This window comes from Oncorhynchus gorbuscha, linkage group LG06 (assembly GCF_021184085.1).
Source record: "Oncorhynchus gorbuscha isolate QuinsamMale2020 ecotype Even-year linkage group LG06, OgorEven_v1.0, whole genome shotgun sequence".
Classification (NCBI taxonomy): Eukaryota; Metazoa; Chordata; class Actinopteri; order Salmoniformes; family Salmonidae; genus Oncorhynchus; species Oncorhynchus gorbuscha.
In genome coordinates, this window is record NC_060178.1 from 100,053,483 (window position 1) to 100,066,898 (window position 13,416).

Here is a 13,416-nt window from a genome sequence, read left to right on the forward strand (position 1 = left end):
AATCTATTCTACCACACCTAGAAATCCCTTTCCTGCTCCTTTTATTCTCTGTTCCCAAAGCACTTGACGACCAGTTCTTATAGCCTTTAGCCGTACCCTTATCCTACTCCTCCTCTGTTCCTCTGGTGATGTAGAGGTTAACCCAGGCCCTGTAGCCGCCAGATTATAAAGTATAAAAATCCGTACCACATTGGGTGAGGCGGGTTGCAGGAAAGTATATTAAATTCGTCGATGGAAAGTGAAATTAAAATTGATATATGAAAAAACAAGAAAAATAAATTGAAGTACACAGGACAAGACAAACACACGTCCAACTGCTAGGCCATCTTGGGATATTATGATTCAGCTCTCACCATAGGTTACGGATGTGATTCAGATATGGACTCCTAGTGTTTCTTCTTGAACCATTCCAGAGTGCTTTTGATGTGAGTTTAGAGTTGATGTAATATCAACAAACTAATAATAAACACATATTGATGTTTTGAAGAAATGTTTCACCTTCTGTAAGTTTAAGAAATATTGCCTTGTGATTTGTAATTTTGTTTGCAAAGATCTGCATATATTTAAGACATTTCTTAATTTCTCTCCTTCATGAGGAGGGACAATAATCCAGATGTTTATAAGAAATGCCCTAAAAAAAACATTAAACAGGCAAAGCATCAATAAAGGACTAAGATTGAATCCTACTACACTGGCTCTGAGACTTGTCGGATGTAGCAGGGCTTGTACACTTTTACGGACTACAATTCGAAACCCAGCTGCCCAGTGACGCGAGCCTACCAGACGAGCTAAATACATTTTATGCTTGCTTCGAGGCAAGCAACACTGAAGCATGCATAAGAGCACCAGCTGTTCCAGACGACTGTGTGATCACGCTCTCCACAACCGATGTGAGCAAGACCTTAAACAGTTCGACGTTCACAAAGCCACGGGCCAGACAGATTACCAGGATTTGTACTCTAAGCATACGCGAACCAACTTCCAAGTGTCTTCACTGATTTTTTTCAACCTCTCCCTGACCGAGTTTGTAATATGTTTCATGCAGACCACCATAGTCCCTGTGACAAAGAAAGCGTAGGTAAGCAGCCTAAATGATTACCACCCCATAGCACTCACGTTGGTAGCCATGAAGTGTTTGAAAGACTGATCATGGCTTACATCAGCACCATCATCTCGGAAACCCTAGACCCACTACAATTGGCATACCGCCCCAACAGAGCCACAGATGACGTAATCTCAATGGCACTCCACACTACCCTTTCCCACCTGGACAAAATGAACACCTATGTGAGAATGCTCTTCATTGACTACAGCTCAGCATTCAACACCATAGTGCACACAAAGCTTATCACTAAGCTAAGGACCCTGGGACTAAACACCTCCCTCCGCAACTGGATCCTGGACTTCCTGATGGGCCACCCCCAGGTGATAAGGGTAGGCAACAACACATCTGCCATGCAGATCCGCAACACTGGGGAACCTCAGGGGTGCATGCTTAGTCCCCTCCTGTACTCCCTGTTCACCCATGACTGTGTGGCCAAGCACGACTCCAACACCATCATTCAATTTGCTGATGACACAACAGTGGTAGGCCTATTACCGATGAGACAGCCTATAGGGAGGAGGTCACATACTTGGCAGTGTGGTGCCAGGACAACAACCTCTTCCTCAATGTGAGCAAGACAAAGGAGCTGATCGTGGACTATAGGAAAGGAGGGCTGAACAAGCCCCCATTAACATCGATGGGGCTGTGGTGGAGCGGGTCGAGAGTTTCAAGTTCCTTTGTGTCCACATCACCAACAGACTATCATGTTCCAAACACACCAAGACAGTCGTGAAGAGGGCACGACATCACCTTTTCCTCCTCAGGATACTGAAAAGATTTGTCATGGGTCCCCAGATCCTCAAAAAGTTCTATAGCTGCACCATCGAGAGCATTCTGTTGCATCACCGCCTAGTTTGGCAACTGCTTGGCATCTGACCATAAATTCTCTACAGAGGGCCCAGTACATCACTGGGGCCAAGCTTCATTCCATCCAGGAGATACAGTGGGGCAAAAAAGTATTTAGTCAGCCACCAATTGTGCAAGTTCTCCCACTTAAAAAGATGAGAGAGGCCTGTAATTGCCATCATAGGTACACTTTAACTATGACAGACAAAATGAGAAAAGAAATCCAGAAAATCACATTGTAGGATTTCTTATGAATTTATTTGCAAATGAAAATGGTGGAAAATATGTATTTGGTCACCTACAAACAAGCAAGATTTCTGGCTCTCACAGACCTGTAACGCCTTCTTTAAGAGGCTCCTCTTTCCTCCACTCATTACCTGTATTAATGGCACCTGTTTGAGTTTGTTATCAGTATAAAATACACCTGTCCACAACCTCAAACAGTCACACTCCAAACTCCACTATGGCCAAGACCAAAGAGCTGTCAAAGGACACCAGAAACAAAATTGTAGACCTGCACCAGGCTGGGAAGACTGAATCTGCAATAGGTAAGCAGCTTGGTTTGAATAAATAAACTGTGGGAGCAATTATTAGGAAATGGAAGACATACAAGACCACTGATAATCTCCCTCAATCTGGGGATCCACGCAAGATCTCACCCCGTGGGGTCAAAATGATAACAAGAACGGTGAACAAAAATCCCACAACCACACAGGGGGACCTAGTGAATGACCTGCAGAGAGCTGCGACCAAAGTAACAAAGCCTACCATCAGTAACGCACTACGCCGCCAGGGACTCAAATCCTGCAGTGCCAGAGGTGTCCCCCTGCTTAAGCCAGTACGTGCCCAGGCCCATCTGAAGTTTGCTAGAGAGCATTTGGATGATCTGAAGAAGATTGGGATAATGTCATATGGTCAGATGAAACCAAAGTATAACATTTGGTAAAAACTCAACTCGTCGTGTTTGGAGGACAAAGAATACTGAGTTGCATCCAAAGAACACCGTACCTACTGTGAAGCATGGGGGTGGAAACATGCTTTGGGGCTGTTTTTCTGCAAAGGGACCAGGACGACTGATCAACAATCACAGTGGATTCATGTATATTTGAGCCTCATGGGGGAAGGATTGTGGCTTCACTTAAACACAGCCAGGTTTGGTCAGCACATGCCAACATTGTTAGATTGACTGAGGCCATTCAACTGATAGGTTATCATAAAAGCCAGGCTGGTAGAGTGATACCCCTGTGACTGATAAGCTCCTATGATGAGACCTTGACTGTGGGGGAACAAGAAATAAACAGACAAAATTAAACAGATATATCTTGTAATTGAACAAAATAGTAAGGTGGCCAATAACTGGGGACTGTATGCCAATAATACGGGACATTACACCGATAATATGGGATGCTACGCTAGGCTTCTGTGGTTTTAATACACCGATAATATGGGATGCTACGCTAGGCTTCTGTGGTTTTAATACACCGATAATATGGGATGCTACGCTAGGCTTCTGTGGTTTTAAGCAGCAGCTCAAATGGTTGCAATATTATAACACCAGTCAACTACAGTGTATATCATATCAGAGCGCCCCGTCCTGCCCCATCCCGCCCCTGTGGACGCCTCTTTACCAGAGCTAGGGAATCATGCTTTGCATGTGTTACTTTACCTGTAACCGATGTATCTGCTTCCTATTTCTGAACAACAGAAATAAAAACGGCAGTGATTTGAACAAACATTCAAAAAATATATAGGCTATATTTTGTAGGCTCATTTAGGATGTCTTCTCAGTCTGTTGTAACTAAGGATATTGCAACACAAACAGTCCACACATTGCATTGGGGCAAAACAATCTGCGTTTTAACCACAAGTAACATAGGCAGCCAAATTGTGCATAAAGTCGGTTCCGGTTTGGAGCGAGTGGTCGCATCGGCGCTTCGCTCCCGCAGGTAGTATAACTTTTACATTTCATTATAGCACAATGGTTTGATTTGTCTAATCTTAATCTTGTCTAATCTTAGCAATTTCTTCTCAGCTAGCTACATAGCCGTCTTTGTATCAAAGATAATTGCGTAATTATCGTATTCCGCCGTCCTAACGTAGTCTTCACTAGCCAGCTAGCTAACGTCCACTGATTAGCTGCACTGGGAAAACTATTACACTCAACTGAACGACTTGATTAGTGTAGTGTTAGCTAGCTACATAGCTGTCTTTGCTGTCTTCGTATCTTCGTTCCAAGATAATTGCGTTGTTTAGGTTTAGAGTGTGTAGTCTTAGAGTGATTATCTTAATTTACCGAGGTTAGCTAGCCAGCTATTTGTCGTCCTTAACGTAGGAGACTCTGCTAGCTAGCCAACGCTAGCCAACGTCTTCTGAATAGAACTCAACAACCCGGTCGCATTCACAGGTAGTATCACATTTTCATTTCATTTCATTACAGTACAACGGTTTGATTTGTTTGATCGTAGCTAGCTACATAGCTAGCTACATAGCCGTCTTTGTATCAAAGATAATTGTGTAGTCTAGAGCGATTTTCTAGGTTAGCCAGCCAGCTATTGTCGTTCTTTTAACGCAACGTAACGTAATCAACACTGCTAGCTAGCCAGCTAGCCCCGAACAGCAGCACTGTAGAAACTATTACACTCAACGGAACGACTTGATTAGTGTAGTGTCAACAACGCACCCACTGCCAGCTAGCCTACTTCAGCAGTACTGTATCATTTTAATCATTTTAGTCAATAAGATTCTTGCTACGTAGCTTAACTTTCTGAACATTCGAGACGTGTAGTCCACTTGTCATTCCAATCTCCTTTGCATTAGCGTAGCCTCTTCTGTAGCCTGTCAACTATGTGTCTGTTTATCCCTGTTCTCTCCTCTCTGCACAGACCATACAAACGCTCCACACCGCGTGGCCGCGGCCACCCTAATCTGGTGGTCCCAGCGCGCACGACCCACGTGGAGTTCCAGGTCTCCGGTAGCCTCTGGAACTACCGATCTGCGGTCAACAAGGCAGAGTTCATCTCAGCCTATGCCTCCCTCCAGTCCCTCGACTTCTTGGCACTGACGGAAACATGGATCACCACAGACAACACTGCTACTCCTACTGCTCTCTCTTCGTCCGCCCACGTGTTCTCGCACACCCCGAGAGCTTCTGGTCAGCGGGGTGGTGGCACCGGGATCCTCATCTCTCCCAAGTGGTCATTCTCTCTTTCTCCCCTTACCCATCTGTCTATCGCCTCCTTTGAATTCAATGCTGTCACAGTTACCAGCCCTTTCAAGCTTAACATCCTTATCATTTATCGCCCTCCAGGTTCCCTCGGAGAGTTCATCAATGAGCTTGATGCCTTGATAAGCTCCTTTCCTGAGGACGGCTCACCTCTCACAGTTCTGGGCGACTTTAACCTCCCCACGTCTACCTTTGACTCATTCCTCTCTGCCTCCTTCTTTCCACTCCTCTCCTCTTTTGACCTCACCCTCTCACCTTCCCCCCTACTCACAAGGCAGGCAATACGCTCGACCTCATCTTTACTAGATGCTGTTCTTCCACTAACCTCATTGCAACTCCCTCCAAGTCTCCGACCACTACCTTGTATCCTTTTCCCTCTCGCTCTCATCCAACACCTCCCACACTGCCCCTACTCGGATGGTATCGCGCCGTCCCAACCTTCGCTCTCTCTCCCCCGCTACTCTCTCCTCTTCCATCCTATCATCTCTTCCCTCCGCTCAAACCTTCTCCAACCTATCTCCTGATTCTGCCTCCTCAACCCTCCTCTCCTCCCTCTCTGCATCCTTTGACTCTCTATGTCCCCTATCCTCCAGGCCGGCTCGGTCCTCCCCTCCCGCTCCGTGGCTCGATGACTCATTGCGAGCTCACAGAACAGGCCTCCGGGCAGCCGAGCGGAAATGGAGGAAAACTCGCCTCCCTGCGGACCTGGCATCCTTTCACTCCCTCCTCTCTACATTTTCCTCCTCTGTCTCTGCTGCTAAAGCCACTTTCTACCACGCTAAATTCCAAGCATCTGCCTCTAACCCTAGGAAGCTCTTTGCCACCTTCTCCTCCCTCCTGAATCCTCCTCCCCCTCCACCCCCCTCCTCCCTCTCTGCAGACGACTTCGTCAACCATTTTGAAAAGAAGGTCGACGACATCCGATCCTCGTTTGCTAAGTCAAACGACACCGCTGGTTCTGCTCACACTGCCCTACCCTGTGCTCTGACCTCTTTCTCCCCTCTCTCTCCAGATGAAATCTCGCGTCTTGTGACGGCCGGCCGCCCAACAACCTGCCCGCTTGACCCTATCCCCTCCCCTCTTCTCCAGACCATTTCCGGAGACCTTCTCCCTTACCTCACCTCGCTCATCAACTCATCACTGACCGCTGGCTACGTCCCTTCCGTCTTCAAGAGAGCGAGAGTTGCACCCCTTCTGAAAAAACCTACACTCGATCCCTCCGATGTCAACAATTACAGACCAGTATCCCTTCTTTCTTTTCTCTCCAAAACTCTTGAACGTGCCGTCCTTGGCCAGCTCTCCCGCTATCTCTCTCTGAATGACCTTCTTGATCCAAATCAGTCAGGTTTCAAGACTAGTCACTCAACTGAGACTGCTCTCCTCTGTATCACGGAGGCGCTCCGCACTGCTAAAGCTAACTCTCTCTCCTCTGCCCTCATCCTCCTAGATCTATCGACTGCCTTCGATACTGTGAACCATCAGATCCTCCTCTCCACCCTCTCCGAGTTGGGCATCTCTGGCGCAGCCCACGCTTGGATTGCGTCCTACCTGACAGGTCGCTCCTACCAGGTGGCGTGGCGAGAATCTGTCTCCTCACCACGCGCTCTCACCACTGGTGTCCCCCAGGGCTCTGTGCTAGGCCCTCTCCTATTCTTGCTATACACCAAGTCACTTGGCTCTGTCATAACCTCACATGGTCTCTCCTATCATTGCTATGCAGACGACACACAAATAATCTTCTCCTTTCCCCCTTCTGATGACCAGGTGGCGAATCGCATCTCTGCATGTCTGGCAGACATATCAGTGTGGATGACGGATCACCACCTCAAGCTGAACCTCGGCAAGACGGAGCTGCTCTTCCTCCCGGGGAAGGACTGCCCGTTCCATGATCTCGCCATCACGGTTGACAACTCCATTGTGTCCTCCTCCCAGAGCGCTAAGAACCTTGGTGTGATCCTTCCTGTTTGGCCCTGTCCGGGGGTGTCCTCGGATGGGGCCACAGTGTCTCCTGACCCCTCCTGTCTCAGCCTCCAGTATTTATGCTGCAGTAGTTTATGTGTCGGGGGGCTAGGGTCAGTTTGTTTATCTGGAGTACTTCTCCTGTCCTATTCGGTGTCCTGTGTAAATCTAAGTGTGCGTTCTCTAATTCTCTCCTTCTCTCTTTCTTTCTCTCTCTCGGAGGACCTGAGCCCTAGAACCATGCCCCAGGACTACCTGACATGATGACTCCTTGCTGTCCCCAGTCCACCTGGCCATGCTGCTGCTCCAGTTTCAACTGGCCTGGGCCCTAGGACCATGTCCCAGGACTACCTGACATGAGGACTCCTTGCTGTCCCCAGTCCACCTGGCCATGCTCCTGCTCCAGTTTCAACTGTTCTGCCTTACTATTATTCAACCATGCTGGTCATTTATGAACATTTGAACATCTTGGCCACGTTCTGTTATAATCTCCACCTGGCACAGCCAGAAGAGGACTGGCCACCCCACATATGCTCTCTCTAATTCTCTCTTTCTTTCTCTCTCTCGGAGGACCTGAGCCCTAGGACCGTGCCCCAGGACTACCTGACATGATGGCTCCTTGCTGTCCCCAGTCCATCTGACTGTGCTGCTGCTCCAGTTTCAACTGTTCTGCCTTATTATTATTTGACCATGCTGGTCATTTATGAACATTTGAACATCTTGGTCATGTTCTGTTATAATCTCTACCCGGCACAGCCAGAAGAGGACTGGCCACCCCACATAGCCCGGTTCCTCTCTAGGTTTCTTCCTAGGTTTTGGCCTTTCTAGGGAGTTTTTCCTAGCCACCGTGCTTTTACACCTGCATTGTTTGCTGTTTGGGGTTTTAGGCTGGGTTTCTGTACAGCACTTTGAGATATCAGCTGATGTACGAAGGGCTATATAAATAAATTTGATTTGATTTGATTTGATCCTGGACAACACCCTGTCGTTCTCAACCAACATCAAGGCGGTGGCCCGTTCCTGTAGGTTCATGCTCTACAACATCCGCAGAGTACGACCCTGCCTCACACAGGAAGCGGCGCAGGTCCTAATCCAGGCACTTGTCATCTCCCGTCTGGATTACTGCAACTCGCTGTTGGCTGGGCTCCCTGCCTGTGCCATTAAACCCCTTCAACTCATCCAGAACGCCGCAGCCCGTCCGGTGTTCAACCTTCCCAAGTTCTCTCACGTCACCCCGCTCCTCCGTTCTCTCCACTGGCTTCCAGTTGAAGCTCGCATCCGCTACAAGACCATGGTGCTTGCCTACGGAGCTGTGAGGGGAACGGCACCTCAGTACCTCCAGGCTCTGATCAGGCCCTACACCCAAACAAGGGCACTGCGTTCATCCACCTCTGGCCTGCTCGCCTCCCTACCACTGAGGAAGTACAGCTCCCGCTCAGCCCAGTCAAAGCTGTTCGCTGCTCTGGCCCCCAATGGTGGAACAAACTCCTCACGACGCCAGGACAGCGGAGTCAATCACCACCTTCCGGAGACACCTGAAACCCCACCTCTTTAAGGAATACCTAGGATAGGATAAGTATTCCCTCCCCCCGCCCCTTTAAGATTTAGATGCACTATTGTAAAGTGACTGTTCCACTGGATGTCATAAGGTGAATGCACCAATTTGTAAGTCGCTCTGGATAAGAGCGTCTGCTAAATGACTTAAATGTAAATGTAAATGTAAGTAAAGAATCCCACATATGTGCAGAAGAGGCGTCCATAAAATCACACTCAATAATATCTTTGTGGGAACAGTACTGGTTCTGAGTCTTGCTTGTGATTCGTTTATTAGGAGTAACTATAGCAATTTTGATTGAAACAGATTTTTTGCCTCAATATGAACCTAGGCTACAATTCAACCAATCGCAGACGGATTCACTAAGAAGACTGCGTCAGAGGTGTTAAACCCCACAAGCTTTTCCTCTCATGAATTGGGGCCATAGTCCACAGTGTATTATCAAAGCCACATTATTTCAAAGACTTGGAATCCCACAAGTCATATGCCAATCACAAACTTTTACCCATATTGCTGTGGCCTGATTAAGCTACGAAACAGGTTCCACGTGATTACTTTTTTATCCTTATTTTCCAGGACCGACCCTGCTTAGCTTCAGAGGAAAGCCAGGAATGGGATGCTGAGTTGTATGTGGCTGAGGTAAGATGACATATTTCACATTGAATATATTATCAGAGGCTCTGATATGACGGTGTACTCCTGCGCTGGCCTGAGGCCTCAATGCTGACAATACAGCAGAAGCTGTCAGTGGAGGACGGAGTCTCAGCAGTCATAAATCATCAGCTCTGCTCCTCCTATACGATACATGGAGAACAGACGGGAATGCTCACTGCCATCATCCCAGAGGTGACCATGAAGGTGGCAATGTACAATCATGGCTGACCTGATTGGCCTGGACATACTATTTTATTTTTATTTTCAATGACGGCCTAGGAACTGTGGGTTAACTGCCTGTTCAGGGGAAGAACGACAGATTTGTACCTTGTCAGCTCGGGGGTTTGAACTTGCAACCTTCCAGTTACTAGTCCAACGCTCTAACCACTAGGCTAGGCTAACCTGCCACCCCACCATAGGGCCAGATACACTGAAAAAATCTAATTTCAGCACTGATATTATTATGACATTGTGTTATTATGACGTTTTGGTCACTGTGTCTTTGACAGTCTGGAGTTATGCATGGTCGATGGTCACTGTCACTATGTCAGTCAATATTGTAAATTGTGTTCATGTGTTTATGAGATTTCCCTCCCTCACATGACCAGCATGACCAGCATGGTCAAATAATAATAAGGCAGAACAGTTGAAACTGGAGCAGCAGCACAGTCAGGTGGACTGGGGACAGCAAGGAGCCATCATGTCAGGTAGTCCTGGGGCACGGTCCTAGGGCTCAGGTCCTCCGAGAGAGAGAAAGAAAGAGAGAATTAGAGAGAGCATATGTGGGGTGGCCAGTCCTCTTCTGGCTGTGCCGGGTGGAGATTATAACAGAACGTGGCCAAGATGTTCAAATGTTCATAAATGACCAGCATGGTTGAATAATAGTAAGGCAGAACAGTTGAAACTGGAGCAGGAGCATGGCCAGGTGGACTGGGGACAGCAAGGAGTCCTCATGTCAGGTAGTCCTGGGACATGGTCCTAGGGCCCAGGCCAGTTGAAACTGGAGCAGCAGCATGGCCAGGTGGACTGGGGACAGCAAGGAGTCATCATGTCAGGTAGTCCTGGGGCATGGTTCTAGGGCTCAGGTCCTCCGAGAGAGAGAAAGAAGGAGAGAAGGAGAGAATTAGAGAACGCACACTTAGATTTACACAGGACACCGAATAGGACAGGAGAAGTACTCCAGATAAACAAACTGACCCTAGCCCCCCGACACATAAACTACTGCAGCATAAATACTGGAGGCTGAGACAGGAGGGGTCAGGAGACACTGTGGCCCCATCCGAGGACACCCCCGGACAGGGCCAAACAGGAAGGATATAACCCCACCCACTTTGCCAAAGCACAGCCCCCACACCACTAGAGGGAAATCTACAACCACCAACTGAATGTATCATCCTAAAGCATTACATCAGAGGAACGTATCATCCTAAAGCATTACATCAGAGGAATGTATCATCCTAAAGCATTTCATCAGAAGAACGTATCATCCTAAAGCATTACATCAGAGGAATGTATCATCCTAAAGCATTTCATCAGAAGAACGTATCATCCTAAAGCATTTCATCAGAGGAATGTAGCAGGCAAATAAAAAAGATGACTGTATCAAAAGCTGAAAACAAACAGCTGATATTGTCATCACTCACAGCCCTATTAGGCCAAATGAATGATGATGTCTTTAACTAACTGACAGATGACTTGGTGACTTGGATAAAGCTTGGATAAAGCTGTCCCCTCCAGGGACCACCACACAATCCTCAGACTGCCAGAGCAATTTTTCACCCAATTTATTTCCAAATGATGGCTAACCTGAGGTCCTCCCTCTGGGCTGGGTTTATGCAATGATTAATGGCAAGTGTTTAGCAGGCCTCTACCTGGGGGACTGGCCCATCTGCAGAGGGATGTCATGTAGAATAGGGCCGCCTGCAGGTTGGAGCTGTTTGACTGGCAGCCTCCCTCGCCTCAGGCTTCTACAGCGCAGCTACTGCAAGTTCTTAAGTGCCCTCTTGGCACGCGGCTTCTGCTGGCTATCAAGTGTCATTGCCTGGCTGCCTAAAGGCATTGGACATACTGTAGGATACTCGTAGGGGCTGTGTTGATTCTGTATGTTACTCTAATCCCCACTACATACCCAGTGAAGATTTGCATCACCTGGTCCAAAATCAGTAAAAACTTTGTGACCATGCAGCTCCTGTTGACCCGGCACAGGTCTCTGCATGAAGATTATTTAGATGTCTATTAAACGCTTGAACGGCTTGTCTTTTTCATTTAATCACAACCAAACCCCCTAGAAAAGGCCCAGATGCTGGTGGGACAGTAATCAAACTGATAGACACATCGCCGGGCCCTCTCGGCCTGCCAGTGTGCAGCCTGTTTTCCTCTGGGTCTGGAGCTAACAGTGGTAACTATGGCTTTGACGGATTGTGATGGGAACCTGCTCTCAAAAACAGACGTGTTCATCAACAACGCTCACTTGTCAAACGTGATGACACATAACCTATCGTATCTGGGTATCTGGGCAGATGATATTTCAAAAATGATACAGTAGTTAAAATGTCACCTAAAATGTATTTTTAACCCTCTTACGCTTGCCTCTACATCTGCGGCATACAGTTTCTTCAAGCAGTAGTGTTCTACTTCATATTGGTTCTGAAGTAATGACAAGCTGTCATTGTTGGGCAGCAGGCAGATCTGAATGAAAGAGCCCTACAGAGAGAGAGAGAGAGAGAGAGAGAGAGAGAGAGAGAGAGAGAGAGAGAGAGAGAGAGAGAGAGAGAGAGAGAGAGAGAGAGAGAGAGAGAACAGGTAAGTGGTATGGACAAGGGGTGGAGGGGTGGAGGGGGGACAGGAAGGGGCTACGGAAGATGAAATAATATTTTCAGGGCGGATGTCCCAAAATCCCCCTCCCTCTCCTACTTCTCCCTCCATCCTCCAGAACACAATGGATAGAAGCATTTACACCACCATAAATCAAAGGTACGCACTGCTCAAGACCAGCTGGCACATTTGCAAATAATTGTAATTATTAATCATGCTGATTTCACACCCTTCAGAATTTGTGGTGGGAGCTTTCAGTGGTGAGCCGGGCCTGGCGCCTGCAGCCTGGAGGCCAGCCTGAAAGAGAGGAGCAGCCAGGGCGTTGGGCCACCGCAGGGCTTTGATGATTGTCTTATGACACTGTTGAGTGGCACACAATGGCTGTGCAGCCTCAGCACAACATGGGTCCAGAGGAAAAAGGAAGACGGTGTCCTCCTCTTTATTCTGGCCCCAGGCTTGTTAACAGAGTTCTTTTTTATTCATCAACCATATAAATATGGTACTGTACTTTTTAAAACTCAAATCTTGGACTCAGGTTGTGTGCACTATGTTTTGTGTTAGATAAATGTGCTTTAAATTAGTTGAATGTCTTTCCTTTATCTGTGTTCAAATGTATTTAACTGTGTTCAAATGTATTTATCTGTGTTCAAATGTATTTATCTGTGTTCAAATGTATTTATCTGTGTTCAAATGTATTTATCTGTGTCGAAATGTATTTATCTGTGTTCAAATGTATTTATCTGTGTTCAAATGTATTTATCTGTGTTCAAATGTATTTATCTGTGTCGAAATGTATTTATCTGTGTTCAAATGTATTTATCTGTGTTCAAATGTATTTATCTGTGTTCAAATGTCTTTCCTGAATTTTTGACAACTTCAAATGAAATCTGACAGGTAATGGTTGACACAACAAACACTAGACCCCATTATTCCAGCATTGCTCAAACTGGCTTTGCTGAAGACAATACTGAATAAAACACACACACACACACACACACAGCTTCAGAGGACTTGCACTTATCATGCATTCATTTGGATAGATGTCGATAACGTTCCACTCCTACTCAGGTCTCCAGCTGACAGCGCTTGAATGTGTTTGTTTTGAACTGTCAGGTTGTGATCTTTTCCCAGTGTAACTGGGAAAATTGATTCTCAATCAGTATTTCTTTATCATCTGCAAACTTGACTTAGTGGTCAGTCCAGTAATGTGACAAACCAAGCATTGCTAACACATATCTCGGCTCAGAAAACACCACATAA